The sequence below is a fragment of the Marmota monax genome, unplaced genomic scaffold (assembly GCF_021218885.2).
Source record: "Marmota monax isolate L192 unplaced genomic scaffold, Marmota_monax_Labrador192_F-V1.1 WCK01_AAM20220418_F8-fsc00012, whole genome shotgun sequence".
Lineage (NCBI taxonomy): Eukaryota > Metazoa > Chordata > Mammalia > Rodentia > Sciuridae > Marmota > Marmota monax.
This window is the reverse complement of record NW_026695227.1, coordinates 3,034,502-3,050,075: the sequence shown is the minus strand read 5'-3', so window position 1 is coordinate 3,050,075 and position 15,574 is coordinate 3,034,502. Positions and strand designations below refer to the sequence as shown.

The 15,574-nt window shown below is 34.8% G+C and overlaps 1 protein-coding gene across 4 annotated transcripts in view; it reads right to left on the bottom strand.

Moving 5' to 3' along the window:
* The window catches only part of Atf7ip (activating transcription factor 7 interacting protein), a 101,879-nt gene extending 91,410 nt beyond the window's left edge, over positions 1-10,469 (bottom strand). For 2 of the 4 annotated variants that reach the window (XM_046435457.2, XM_046435458.2), the window contains exon 1: positions 10,317-10,469. The gene's annotated coding sequence lies outside the window, so the exon portion shown is untranslated. Of the gene's footprint in view, positions 1-5,788; positions 6,060-8,455; positions 8,516-10,316 lie in introns of those variants that run through there. The other 2 variants (XM_058576341.1, XM_058576342.1) reach the window with 2 other exon arrangements.
* Positions 10,470-15,574: the final 5,105 nt, after the last annotated feature.

The following is a 15,574-nucleotide window of genomic DNA, read 5'->3' as shown; positions in this document are numbered from 1 at the left end:
TACTAACTTGCTTTAAGAAAACTCTTCGCCTTTTCTTTTTTTTTTTTTTCTTCCTTTCTTTGTTCATTTATTTTCCAATTTTAAATCACTTAAATCTGGTAGGGGAAGGAAAGAATCATAGAAATTTAAAATAAAATATATTTTTCCATCTTTTCTGCAAATTCAGATTAATTTGAATCAATGATTTTCAGAGTCATATTTTAGGAACCTAATAAAGAAAAAGGGTTTTTCTTTATTCTTGTTTTCTTCTATTTCTGAAGTTACTGAAGGTTTTTCCCCCAAAAGTGGATTTACATTTAAATTTATAAACTTATTATTTATAATTTTTACATATAAACTGCCTGTCAAATCTTTTGGTAATTCATCATTTGAACAATAGCACTCAAGTAAATTACTTGTTTGACTACTTTTTAAAAGTTCTGACTTCTGTGGATAATGAGTTAAATGTAAAAAAAAGAATCAGAACATCCTACTTCCTGTTTTTGCACCTCCACCTAAAACTAAGAAATTCTATTTCAATGAGCAACATTTATTGACTATTAAGGTAGGCACAGTAAAAAGCAATTTTAACTTTTAATAGAGATCTTATTATAATGAATTAGAATCTGCCTTTGAAATATGGCAATTGTCAGGTAAATCAATAAAATATTATTCCTAATCTCAAAAAACTGACAAAGTACACAAACAGACATAAAAGTGGAAATTAAAAAATGTCTTTAAAAGAGATATAAAGTAAAGCAAAGAAAGTTATAAAACTGAACTGAGAAAAACAACATCCTTTGTTAGGCATATTATAAAGGTACAATGATTCTTATTAAAAAATCAAGGATTTATATTAGAGAGAGCTGTTTAGTGTTATTTTGGGTTTTAAATTTGTACAGTTCTATTCTCCCTCGAGATTCAAACTATGTAGACTTCTCCTACCCTTTCTCACCTCTGAAAATCATGTGCAATTTCCATCCTTTACTAGTAATATTATTCTAATTCACTCCTTAAAATAAAATTCCTCTAAGATTTCCTTGATTCCCTCCTACAGAATTCCACTTTCTCTGCCCTATACAAATTACTATCGTTCACTTACATTCCACAGAAAGCTTCCGTGTTTTTGTTTGTTTCTTGGTTGGTTGGTTGATTTTTTCCTCGCCCCCAGACCTGGGGATTGAGAGCCCACAGACGTGCTACCACTGACCCCTTTTTATTTTTTATTTTAAGACAAGGTCTTGCTAAATTGCCCAGACCATCCCTGAACTTGTGATCCTCCAGTCCTGCCTCCACTTCTGGAGGAGCTGGGATTACAGGCACCTGGTCAATCCTTCCTTTTAAATTAAGCAAGTACAAGGTTCATAAATACTAAACTGAATTTTTAAAATTAAACATTTCAATTCTCAGACTGGAGGTGCAACTCAGTGATATGTGCTTAGTATACACACAGGCCCTAGGTTCAATTCTTAGCTCCAAATAAATAAATCCCAGTTCTTGGAAAACTAACTGATCATTATTTAATGTTTCTAAAGGCTGACAGAGAGGGTTAAGAGTTCTATCAAATAACATAAATATTTATAATAGCTGGGATTTGAGCCACAAATTAAAAAAACAAAGTTCAAAAAAATACCATTACAAAGGAAGTTATACAATGTTACATTGTAACTGGACCTAACTCAAAACAGAGAACTAGTTTTTTGTATCAAATTATGAATTACTTTGAGAGACCACTTTCCCAGCTTCCATAGGTAGCACTAAATGCTAGTTGTTCGCTAATATGGGGTTTTCCTTTTTATCTAATTTAGCTGAGCACATGATCATCCAGCTAGAGAGTTTCAAGCCTCTCTTTCCTAGCTAAGTATGTTTCAATGAGTAAATTATCAGACATAAAACCTGAGTCAAAGTGAAATGTGCCACTTCTATATCATGTTCTCAAATGAATGATATGCACTCCTACTGCCCTTTCTCCCTTACTACTAGTAAATGTGCAAAAGCCATGTTAAATGATGAAAGCCATATGCTAAGACAAAAGATATCTATATACCATAGACTTATTCTGTATTGTTACAAGTGAAAAATAACCAATAGTAACATAGTCCCTTATAGTAATTTGGCCTTCAATCCAATTGATTCTGACAACATTTACCACCATTAAAGATCAAAGTTCAAAAGTGGTCTTATCCTTTCTATGCTTTTCTACATTTCTTTCTTAAGGCATTCTATCTAATTAGGGTAAAAAGACAGAAAAAAACTCTTAAATTCCAAACCTCAGTTGCAATGAATTGAAGCATTCAAATTATTCATTATTCCATCAAATTCTTTTTCTCCTGGTCCTCAAAATTAGACTCCCTTCTCATTTTCTGGGTTTACATTTCCTCAAAATGGAGGGCATTATCTTTCAGAATTACTCACCTAAGGACAGATCCTTTTATAGTTTTGATAGTTCTGGGAATCACTATTCTAACAGACAATTCAAATTTCTTATTAGAATATAAAAGTACCATGGAATGATGGACATATAATTCCTAAGTATCAACTAAGACAGTAGTTCCTGAAAGTAGCACAGGGCTACACAAATAAAGGGGGGAAAGATCACATAAACATAAATACTACTATCACATATCACCATCACACAAATGGCTTCTCTTCCTAACTAAAGTGTCTACAGCTGGTTATTCTCAGGTATTAGACACAAAATAGAACAATTATTATAATATTCTGAACAATGAAACTAAAGGCATGAATAAGTGAATATTTCAGAATGCAAAGTTAATATATTATCCTCATTTCCCACAGTTTCATATTTATATAGATATAATTAAAAAGATTCTCAGAAAAGCACTATCTGCGTGTACCCTTAGAACTTCCACATGTTTTTCCCCACATCCTCTCCAACACTTATTGTCATTTGTATGCATAATAGCTGCCATTCTGACTGGAATGAGATAAAATCTCAGAGTGGTTTTAATTTGCATTTCTCTAATTGCTAGTGATAATGAACATTTTTTCATGTATTTGTTGATTTATTGTACATCATCACCTGAGAAGTGTCTGTTCAGGTCCTTGACCCATTTATTGATTGGGTTATTCGTTATTTTTGGTGTTTAATTTTTTGGGTTCTTTACATACCCTAAAGATTGGTGTTCTATCTGATGTGTGAGGGGTAAAGATTTTATATAAGGAGTCTGATTCATAGTGGGATAGGGAGTGGAAGCATGAGAGGAACAGATGAACTCTATAGATAGAGCAGAGGGGTTGGAGAGGAAGGGAGGGGGCATGGGGTTATTAATGATGGTGGAATGTGATGATCATTATTATCCAAAGTACAGGTATAAAGACACAAATTGGTGTGAATATACTATGTATTCAACCAGAGATATGAAAAATTGTGCTCTATATGTGTAATAAGAATTGTAATGTATTCCAATGTCATATATAAATAAAAAGAAAGAAAGAAAAAGAACTTTCATATGTTTTTGAAATGTGGCCAACAAGATGCTTCAATCATTCTCTTGAAGACACAAAAATCCAAATGTCAAAAATTCAAAACTAGAAACACTCATAAGCACTAGTAGTCCTGGTCCACTCATTCTTAAACAGAAAATGTTTCCTAGCATTCACTCTGTCTCCACTAAGAAACAAGTTTAATTTTGTGTAATTCACTTCTGTTTTGAACAAACTAAAATGCCAGAAATAAACTAAAATGCCTTATTTACTCTGTGTACTGCAGCACAATCTGAGAAATACTACATGGTAACCCTGTGCACTGGCCCTGACTGGTTGGGCCACCAGCTTCTCTCCTGACTCTGGTGGCCCTCATCCATTCCAGGGGGATGTCCTCTCCCCAATCTTCACATACACACCTTTGCTGAATTAAAGTTTATAAATAAAAGGTTTTAAAGATAAAAAAGAGAAGAAAGAAACAATACTACAAAATAATTTTTAAGGTCTTGGGCTCTCTAAGAAAACATCAGAGGGTCAAATGGGTTAAGGATTATGAAACAGAAGCTCCACTAATGGTTGGGTAACCTCTTGAGTTTTCTAGGAAAGAGAAAAGAACTATAGCTTCCCAGAGCTAATTAATGATATTTTAGAAATCTGTTCAAATAGTGTTAAAACATCACCTAATTTTTATTTATGATATGCCCACAACTGTTAGGAACTCAAAGGCCTTAAACTTCTTCCTACATTTGAAAAACTAGGTTTGCCAATATATGAATTTTCCATAGGCCTCACAACACTTAAAACAGCAAGAACAAAAACACCTCAACAAAATTACACACTACTTTGCTTCTAAATAGGTTGAACTTAACTAAATATTCTCTGTGATTCACAATCATTATTAATAAGATAATCAACTGCCACATTGAACATGTTATGAATACTAATCCAGCTCTGGAAATACTAATTCCCAAATTGCCTCACAACTAAATTTATAACATTCTTGCTAAATTTATACCATTTGAAACATGATCCTCTTTTACTGGCATGATACTAGCCATCATCTTGCCCCTATACCCATAAGTATTTATCTAGTAGTACTGTCTCTAATTTGCTACTTCTCTTCTATGTCTGAAAAATAAAGAATTATAATTTCCCAGAACTTGGAAAAGTTTTCAACTAAGGCCAAAGGTCACACAAAAAAGTAAAACATCCAAATCTTTATAATTAAATTTGCATGAAAAGACCCAAAGACAGCAATTTTTCATTAAAAAGAATTAAATGCTTAAGAAAAACCAATATCTTGACATTTGGTATATATCCACAGGATTCATTTTCTTGAAGCCAATAATATTTTACATTTGAGTTCTATCTTTATTTCCTTGATTTCTTCTTTTCAAGATTTCATTAATTTTCAAGTTAACAATAAAATAAAACTGGTATTTTGGCAATAATCTGACTTTTTTCTTTTTCTCCCTTGTTACCAGTGATTGGATATAGGGCCTCACTAAGATACATAATCATTAATAAGATCATCAATTGCCATAATGAACATGCTATAAATACTGATTCAGCTCTGAAAATACTAATTCCTAAATTAGGCAAGCACTCTACTACTAAGTGACATCCTCAACCCAATAACCTGACTCTTTCCATTCTGATAAAAAAAGTAGAATTACAAATAAAATACATCATTACTAATCAAGAATAATATTTGTAGCTGGTCACGTGGCACATGTGTAATCCCAGATGCTCCAAAGGCTGAGGCAGGGAGATCGAAAATTCAAGACTAGCCTAGGCAACTTAGTGACATACTATCACAAAATAAATTTGAAAGGGCCAAGGATATAACTCAATGGTAGAGCACTTGCCTAGCATGTGTAAAGCCCTGGGTTCAATCCCCCATACTGCCAAAATAATAATAGTCCCTGCAATCAGCATAGAGATTTAATGGAGAATGAATTCATGCTAATTAGGGAATGATCCTTATGAGAAAAATGTAACAATTAAATGCTGTCAAAGAAAGTAAAATAATTTTTATCTTTATTGTGAGATTAGACCCCATCTTGGCCAGAAAGGAATCAGATAACATCAAAATTCCTCCACTATTAAAAAAAAAAAAATCTGTTAAACAAAGATTATGGTTCAAATATTCTATTATACTTCATTTTAAAAACTATTTTTCTAAATTCTAACTTCATACTGGTATTACTTTCATGTCACATCATCTTAAATGCAGATTTCAAACAAATATAGACCTAATGGCCCCACATAATTCATCCCTATTAACATATCAGCACCAGGAAAACAGTAAAATAACATTAAAAAGTCATAGATAGTAGCCCAGGATGGTGGTGGCACACACCTGTAATCCCAGCAACTGGCTGAGGCAGGAGGATCACAGTTCGAGGACAGGCTCAGCAACTCATCGAGGCCCAAAGCAACTTAGTGAGACCCTGTCTCAAAATTTTAAAAGATAAAAAGGGCTGGGGATATGGCCCAGTGGTTAAGTGCCCCTGGGTTTAAAAAAAAAAAAAAAGTCATAGGTATCACAAATTTTTCCAACACTCCTATAAACAGTACGTTTGGGGGGAAGGGGTTATAGGAAGTATACCATATTCCTGAATAAAGAAAATAATATAATATAAAATAAATACAAAGATTCACCCCAATTTAGAATTAATAAATTTTGTTGTTATTGTTTTGGTTTTGGTTTTTTGGTGGTGCTGACGATTAAACCCAAGGTCTCATACGTGCTAGGCAAGCATTCTACTACTGAGCCTCATCCCAGCCTATAGATGTAATGTAATTCTGGACAAAATCATTAACTGGCATTTTAAAAATTTTAACCAAATGAATCTAAAACTCATCTGTAAAGCCAAACACATAAGATTAGGTAAGAAAATTGTGAAGAGGAATTGTGAGTAAATTTGTATTGCATATAGCATCACAAACACATAGTTATATAATGCATAGTCCATTGCAAATTTTTAAAAAATGCAATCCTGCTTTAAGAATAAGTTCTTGAAGCATTGGTTGTTAATCTGTTTTTAGATTTTATATTACATATTCCTTTGAAAAGCTAACTTTTTACCCAGAAAAATGCACATATCACACTCACATAAAATGGCATACAGCAAGGAATCTGGGAAACTCTCTAGTTTCTACAGAACCCCCAAGGGCCAATGGACCTCAAGTAAAAATGAACATACTTGTTCACTCAAACATAATACATAAGTTATGATCAGAGAAGCAACCAAAGCAAGTGATGAATCAACAACATAAAATTTGGAGAAAACTGGACATTTTTAAAAAATAGTTCCTAGCAACCCACCTTTATACACAATACGTGAAAATACATATATATGTATATATATGTCCATGTAAATTTAAAAGTATTTTTAAAAGTTCATTAAAACTTCCAAAAAATTTAAGTTCCAGAAGTAATTAACAAAATAAAGGAATATTTACTTCATCTCACAATAAGTAACATTTTATCTACACAGCAGTTCTAAAAGAAGTCATAAATGAAAAAGGCAGTGAATTTTACTAAATAGAAATGTAAAACTTTATGTGTAAAACTTTATTAGTAAAATTAAAATGTTGGGGCTGGGGATGTGGCTCAAGCGGTAGCATGCTCGCCTGGCATGAGTGCGGCCCAGGTCTTCAACACCACATACAAACAAAGATGTTGTGTCCACCAAAAAATAAAAAATAAATACTAAAAAATTCTCTCTCCCTCTCCCCACCCCCTCTCTCTTTAAAAAAAATAAATAAAATAAAATAAAAATGTAAAACACATAAAATCAAAAATAACTTAAAAGGTGAAACACTAAAGAAATTTTAAAAATTACTGCAACAAATACAAAAAGTTGAGGACTAACATTCATAAACAGCTGTTACCAACAATAACAAAAATAAAAAAGCATTAACAACCACCATGGTGGGGGGGGATCGCAAGTGGCTAATTGACAAAAAATACAAATATAAAATATTTAAAAGGTCAACCTTATTACTTGTACTAAAAAAAAAAAAAAAAAAAGTTAGTAAGCTACTACTATATTTTTCACCTGCCTAACTGAGAGAGATATGGGAAACACTTGTGCAAAGGGTTTTATCAATTTGTAATGTCAAAGAAATATTCTAAGTTACAGAATATGACTCATGTAGAAGGATGTTCACTATAGCATTATTTATAATAGAAAAATGAGCAACAAAATGGTCAAAAAAGATAAAAGCTTAATAAATCACAGTACATTCTTATTAAATTGATAATAACATGTGGCCATTTGTAAACATGTCTGAAAGAATATTTGGTAATTTGGGGGATTTTCACAATATGGTATTATCATGAGAACATTTTAGAAAACAGTAAAATGGGGAAATACTCATAGAACTAAATTAAAACAACAGGAATTGGGGGGCTGTGGTAGAACTCAGTGGTAAAGTGTGTGCTTAGCACATGCATGGCCCAACACTGCACACACACACACAAAAAAAGGGTAGGAATTAAATTATGGTCCCAATGAAAAGCTAAGTGACATTCATAGGTTGATCAACCATGCAAAAAGCAGTCCTCAAAATCACCAGACTATTTAGAGTGCTTATTTCCAAATGTTACTATTTTTAACATTTCCCAAATGTTCCATAATAACTACATTAAAAATATTTATACACATCACATTCAAATCATAAAGAAAAATACAATTTTAATGGTTTACGGCTGAATCATTCAAATCTGTTTTTTCTAAACTATTTTATGAATAAAATTTATAAAACTGCATGAGATTTTTAAGTAACTTCCCTAGCTAAGTGTTCATTCCTCAAGGAAGCTAATCTAAACATTTATATATTCTTTATATGTCAAAATCTTGTGGCATCATAACCACAAAACTGATTTCAAAATATGCTTGGTTTCTGACAGTATTAAAGAACAAATAGTTGATCCTCAGACAATTCATTAATCTTACTACATTAATAGTTATATATGCCTTCTAAGAAACATGAGCAAAACTGTCCTATCAATATTTACCTTGTATAAGTTCTTCAAGTACCCCTTATGACCTTCGATATAAACTCAAGATGCAATCATCTGTATATTCAAAAGAAAACATAAGCTTAAATATATAAACCAAAGAATTTCATTTTTGTGGAAGTGAAAAACTATACCTTTGCCCTAAGATCAAAGTTATTTTCTTAACCTATTATGTATACATACACAGACACAGAAAACACACATACTTTCAACTCTAAAACACTTGAAATAACATGCATGTAGGGAGTGGAAGTTAACCACCTCAGAAGCATAAAAGAGTGAAGACTGCCTTCATTTTGTGTAGAAAACAACAGAGGTCCACGAATTACATTAGAACAAATTAAGATTCTGTTGAGAAAAAAGAAAAATCTTTTTTATTACTCCATTCCATCTCATGTGACATCATTAAAAAAATCTACCAACCAAAAGTACTCCTTTCAATTACATCTAGTTAATACTTCAGATATTTGTTCTGGGTAATAAAGATGCATTTAACAAACCAAGAGTATAAAGCCATAACCACTTCTTTTGCCAGTAGAATGATTCAAACTTAGCTCATGTAACGAACCAAGAAACCAAATGCTGTACATATGAACCACAAATGAAATTTATGAAACTGTAAGTTTTTAGCCTAATAAGCAGCAATTTACACTAAGGGGGAAACATATCAAAGCTTATATAACTTCCCCCAGGTGTGTTATATAAGATCTAAATATAGTGACACTACCATTTTAAACTAGAACCAGTGGCACTTAAAAATTATCTTAAGAAACAAACAAAAAAAGACAGAAGCACATCTACAATTTAAAAAATCAAACACGACTATATCTCATAAGCATATATACAGTACTGTTGATATGTTTAAAATCGACATTTTTTTTTTGATGGTCCACTCAATTTCTTCATTAAGGCCACAATAACTCGATATTCTTTGTAAAATTCTTCATCACCAAAATTTACCAAGTATTATGGCTTACATATCATCACAAACAAAATGTAAAGAATATGAACTAATTTCAAGAGTTAACAATAATTAACTGAAACAGTAATGGACAACTGATCAAAGGTACTGAAAACATGTAAAATTTAGATGTTCAGCATACAAATATTCAAATTAAAACTTCACTGACTTGGGATCAAATTTTTTAAAAAATAAAAAATTGAGTAATTGAGATTTCACTTTAAATTACTTTCTATATTCCTTCACTGTCCCAATATTTCCAAAATTAAAATTCTATTTCGTAAATAGTGCACAATCCTTGATAACCAAACTGGTAAAAACAGGGTTAAAAATGTATTTGCAAAAATGCAGTTCAAATAAATGCACTTCCCGTGCGAACACCACTAGGTGCCGATCTTTATCTCCCTAAACGTAAACTTTAGTCCCACAATACCCTAATCGTGAAATTCAACCGAGAACCACAAGTGACAATTTTCACATAAAATTTAATCCACAGCGTCTCAGAATCAAGTAAAAAGAGAGGGGTTGAAGGCCGGTATAAGGGTACAACATAACAGAACGTTTTCCTTGAAACTGTAGGAATTGCAGAGTAACAAAACGAAACCCCTCAAGAATGAAGAAAATTAAACCTAGAACCCAAATGGCGTCCAACAAGAACATTAGATCTTGAAAATGAATATTGCGCTTGCGCAGCCACCGCCCCGCCAGCTGCACAACTGCAGCTAGAGCCCGACCCCGCAAGATCACGTGCTCCCATGCAGCGCCCGCCCGCAGCTCCGCAACCGCGCAGGCGCAAACACAACTCCCGCAGCCGCCATAATGCGGTCTTGAGTCTTCAGAAATACAATAGTAATTTAAGAAAATGTTCTTAGAACAGCCCTTGGGATTCACATATACCTTGGGGGGCGGGAGTTGAGGGAGGGGGCAACCACGTTCCTTCCTACAGAGCCGTCCCGAGCAGCCGTCCCCAGCGCTGCCGCCTCAATCTCGCGCGCTTCAGTCGCCGCGCCGCCGCTGCCACTGCCGCCGCCTCCGCAGATTCAAAAACAAACCCGCTTCTCCCTTGCACGCGCCGGGGCCGTTATGCAAATTAATGTAGGCGGAGCTCCGGGATCGTAATATGTACCCCGCCCACTGTGTTATTAGCCAATAAGCGCAAGGACTGGTCATACCCCATGCAAATCTCCTAGTTTTTTATTTGAATGAGGGACTTTAGCCCCGCCTCCTGTCGTGGAAAAGAGAATTAAGTCTGAGATGGTGGCGCTGTGCCTTTAGTTGCACTGTGAGGAGTGTTTTTGAGTGGAGCTTCCTCCATCAGTGAGTAGCACTTGATGAGCGCCCTCTATGAGGCTTCCGAAGGGAAGGAATGAAGTAGGTGAGAGTTGAAAAGTGGAAAGAATTTCAAAAGAGGCTGGGGTACATTGATTTATTCATGTTTTGTTTTGTTTTTTTAATTCACAAAATATACTTGAACTGTGTTAATAACCAGGGAATGGAGGAGGCACCCTTATTTTCAGATATTCTATGAGGGAGTGAGTACTTCAATTCATACCTTGCCACACTGGAAGTTGTATCCATCCCTTTCAATTATATGGGAGGCTGGGGACCAAACCTTAACCAAGAGCAGTGGCTACCCTAATGGTCGAGAGATCTGGATTTATTTCCAAGTACTGCGCTTCTTGCCTCTTCTTCAGAATAGTGAGTTACTCAGTTTTCTCATCTCTAAAATGGTGATAAAAATTATAATTCAACTCGATTCAATGGGCTAATAAACATAAATGTGTTTCAAGCCAAAAGGGGACTGAAAAATATTAGATCGTAATCAATTTCAATGTAATTCTTTATTAAATTAATGCATTTGTTCATTATTTAGCAATCACTGTGTTCCAAAACTATGACAGGTGCCTGTCCTCAAGAAATCTGTACTCTGAACTGACATGGTAGCTCATACCAGTTATCCCAATTACTCTGGAAGCTTAAGCAGAAGAATAGGGAATTAAAGGCCAGCCTGGGCAACGTGGTGAGACCTATCTCAAAAAAAAAAAAAAAAGAAGAAGAAGAAAAAATTCTATACTTTGGTGAAGGAGACAGAAGAGCAAACAGGAAATTTTTGTACCTAAGAAAAAATTAGCACCAAGTAGTTAATACTTTTTTTTTTTCATAATTTAGGCCTTTCAATTGCTTGAAATATAGGGTGGCTTTCAAGAGTATCACCTAATCTGGACTTGAAAAATCAGAAAAGCCTTTCTAGAAGAAGTTACCTTACATAAATTTGTTGCCTAAAATCTGAACTTTATCTTGAGAGCAATGATGACTCATTTAAGTCCAGAAATAACACAAATAGATTTGCATTGCTTAATTGCTGAACTTTGTAAAGTACTTAGTATAGAACATAGTATATAGGTGCTCAAGAAATAATAGATGCTCAGTTATACTAAATTATCATTTATTATCATTTGTTTAGTACATGGGTACTCAATAGTAAAAGAATCACTCTACAATAAAAAGAAAAATGGGATTGGTTTCCCTTGGTATGTCTTCTGTAAGCAAATTTAAAAAATCATTTTTATAATAGTCTGTTCTCAATTGCCTGTGCTAATAGCAAAGGGAAAAATAACTATCAGTTTTGTTAGATATGCCTATATTAGAGACTTATCTCTCAAAGATTCCAAATAAACAATTTTACTGGCTTTGAGTTTTCCCAGATGTCCTTAACCACACATTTCCATTCTCTTCAGATATACTACCTGCTGATGGATCTAACCATTTTTTCACTGACAATAATACTATTAATAATGCAGTCACACATTCTAGGTGCTGGAGATACCCAGAGTAAATCATGGTGCCTCTAATAGGGGAAGGAGTTATATATATACACATACACACACACACACACACACAAACATTTTGAGATCATTAATATCATGGAAGTATGTATTAAATATAAGAATATATAAAACAAGAGGACTTAAATCTTTCTCATAGTATGTTGGAAACTTCACAGAGGGACAGAGAGTGTAGCTCAGTGGCAGAAAGGCTTGTCTACTATTCACAAGGCCCTGGGTTCTGTCCTCAGGAACTGCCCCCATACACATACATACCAGATTTCACAGAGATGATAGTTGAACTGTCTTTATGCTGCAAAATTTTTAAAAGCTGCCAGACTACATAAAAAAGAAAGATAATTCAAGTTAGGTAAAACAAAAGGTACAAAGTAATAAAGAATGAAAAAATGCTTGACTTTGAGTTGTAGGTAGGATATTCAAAATGTTTATCAATCCTTACTAGGCACTTCCCAATAAAAATGAAAGAAGTCGAAGATACCTTATTTTGTCAGATGTTAATCTTTTAGTTGTAGGATTGTGAGGGTGTCCAAAGTTCTTCAGTTGTAGATTAAGGCAGATAAGGGGAAGAAGACATATTCAGGAATGGGGCAGCTACTTACCAATCAGTACAGAAGGATTTCAATATTTTATCTACAATTACGTTCTTATTACATCAGGCCAAATATCATTCTTCTTGAAAAAAGATGCTAGAATAAATTGAGACCATAGAACCTCACAGAAAGAAAGAAAGGTGAAAATAATAAATGTAAAACCAAACTTTTCAGTTGTAGAAATTTTTTTAAAAGAGAGAACTTTTTTTTTTTTTAGAGAGAGAGGGAGAGAGAGAGAGAATTTTAATATTTATTTTTTGGTATTTGGCGGACACAACATCTTTGTTTGTATGTGGTCCTGAGGATCGAACCCGAGCCGCACGCATGCCAGGCGAGCACACTACCGCTTGAGCCACATCCCCAGCCCAAAAGAGAGAACTTTCAAAAAAATAAAAAAGTATAATCTTCAAAAATGAAACAGATGAAGAGAAAAACTGAAGTTTCTAAACAAAGTCTTGAATCACATAACATTTCTGTCAACAGACCAAATTTATAGTGGTTCACATATGCGATTATAATGGAACCGAAGATTGTCACCTATGACATAGATATCTGAACATCATAACACAATGCATTACTCGTGTTTGTGGTGATGTAGGTGTAAACAAATCTGTGCTGCCAGTCATATAAAAGTATAGCTCATATAATTATATGTAATAATACTTGATAATGAAAAAGAAATTACTTAATGGTTTATGCATTTATTATACTCTACTTGTTATCATTATTTTACAGTACTGGTGTTCAAAAAAGGATTTACTATAAAAGTCTGCCCTTTAATACCAGCAGCAGCCTCATCCATTTCTATCTTGTATTTATCTTGATTGCATCAAGAGGTCACAATAAGTGACCTCTACCATTTAGATTAGTGTAAATATATTGTGATGTTCACAAAGTGGTAATTTTATGATAACATGTTTCTCAGTATTTATATCATCATGAAGTAATTCAAGACTGCTATAAAATAAGGCCTAAACTAATGCTTTCGGGTCTCTGAAGTCTTACTACCTAAACTGGAATTCTTTCTCTGCTTCTTACTTGGTTTGCTTTCTGAAATTCTTTATACAAATAATATTTCCTTATATATAAATGGGGATGATAAAAATAGCCCTGATCTGGTAAAGTTATGATGAAGATTTGCCGCAGTCTGGCTGGGCACAATCAGGAGCCACTTGTCAAAAGAAACTAACTTTATTTTTAGAACCACACACGACAAACAAAATAGTCTCTCAGGAAAAACCCTCAGAGCCTCAACTGCCACCACCGGCTTTCCCCAAGCCTCTCTCTCCCACACAAGCTTCTCTCCACCTCCCACAATCCTCCTGCTCTTGAGGCCGATTGGCTGGGTCACGTGGGCGGAGCCAAAAAAGTCCCCCAATGAGCAGCTCCATGGTCTGAAAGGGCAGGGAAACAGCCCAATGAGCATCACCGCAGAGGAGCCAATCAGCTAGATGTTGCTGGGGCCGAGGAGCCAATCAGCTAGATGTTGCTGGGGCCGCTGTGAGTCAATCATCAGCCAGCAGCTGGAAGTTTGCTGGCAGCTGGAAGTTTGCTGGGGCCCCTTTGGCTGTGGCTCTCAACATCTCCCCCTCTCTGTTTAAACAACAAGCATGTGGCTTAGGGACCGTGCCTGTTAGGCAGTCCAATTCAACATATGGTCCTTACCCGTCATCGGATGAACTGACCTCTAGGCGTCAGCCTCCTGTCTTAGGTTGGTACCACTGCAATTGGATCATACCCGTCACTGACTACCGGTCCAGCATACAGCCATACTTGTGGATAGGCCTTTGCACCTGTGGGGGGGTGAGGTTCTTTGCCTCACCTCTGTTGGCCCCCAAATTTTAGACCATCACTAGTAGAGGAGGATGCAAAATGCCATGACATTAAGCCAATTGAGGGCTCCTTTGGAAAATTGTACCACCGGTGACACCATCAGCAAAAATACTCCAGCACTACCACAATTCGCTGTACCAACAGATAGTTCACAATGCATACAGGTGAGCTCACAATGTGTCCAGGCAAGTTCTGCAAGCAGTTCAGTGATGGCTATTGTAGAAGCTGTAGATTGGTTTTATCTTTGACTTCACCAGCACTGGGATGAAGATAGGAATTCTGGCAATAATGGCTAAAGAAAAAATTATGTAACATTACAGAAGGCACTAAAAGAAAACAATTTTCTTAACAATTTACATTGTCTTCACCGGCACTGGGATGAAGATAGGAATTCTGGCAATAATGGCTAAAGAAAAAATTATGTAACATTACAGAAGGCACTAAAAGAAAACAAAGGGGCTGGGGCCCCTTTGGCTATGGCTCTCAACAAAGATTAAATTCCAAAAAATGTTTGGAATTATACTGGATATAGAGTAATAGCTCAACAAATATTAGCTAAGAGTGATTATAACAGTAGTTGTATTACTTACAGGAGTAGTAATAACTAAGCTTGCACAATTTGTATCTGCATTTTCCTTACTCTGATGAGGGGATATAGCCTAGTAGTAGAGTGTTTACCCAGCATACATAACTCCCTGAATTACATCCCCAGTACCATATATACATAGAAATCAAAAAGGAGAATTCCTTTGCTGGGCCTGGTAGCACACACCTGTAATCACAGGTATTCTGGAGGCTAAGGTTGGTCATGACCAGCCTGAGCAACTTAAACTAAAAAAAAAAAAAAAATTCAGGATGTAGGTCAGTCAATGTGTTCACCTAGCAT